Raw genomic sequence first — 425 nt, forward strand, 5'->3', positions numbered from 1 at the left:
TCTTTAATTGAAAACAGTAATAGTAAAAAAGAAAGGGGGAAAAAGATAGGCTGACGGATTGCAACCGCTAATGTCGCTATCGCGTCCCCGGCTAATAATGTCATAAAAAGTTACATCAAATATTTTCTGCGATTTAATATGATGACCTCTCGGTCGCAAATCGTAGCCGGAAGCGTTTAAATTGACGTTCTCGGCCGAATGCGGAAGTAAACGTCAGTGAACCATCTCGCCTCGTCACTTTCCCTTCCGCCTCTGCGCCTGTTTGTAAACATGCGTCAAAAGCATGTGATGCCGAAGACGCATTTCGGAGCGACGTCCAATCACAAAGCGGGGGTGTGTGCTCATGGGCGTGGTCTTTTTCGGCGTTGCCGTAAAAATGTCGCTGGGACGAAAGGGGGTTTATTTCTTTATTTTTTTAATCGTTT

The sequence above is a fragment of the Fistularia commersonii genome, chromosome 14 (genome assembly GCF_037954325.1).
Source record: "Fistularia commersonii isolate RoL2024-O1a breed Wild chromosome 14, RoL_Fcom_v1.0, whole genome shotgun sequence".
Lineage (NCBI taxonomy): Eukaryota > Metazoa > Chordata > Actinopteri > Syngnathiformes > Fistulariidae > Fistularia > Fistularia commersonii.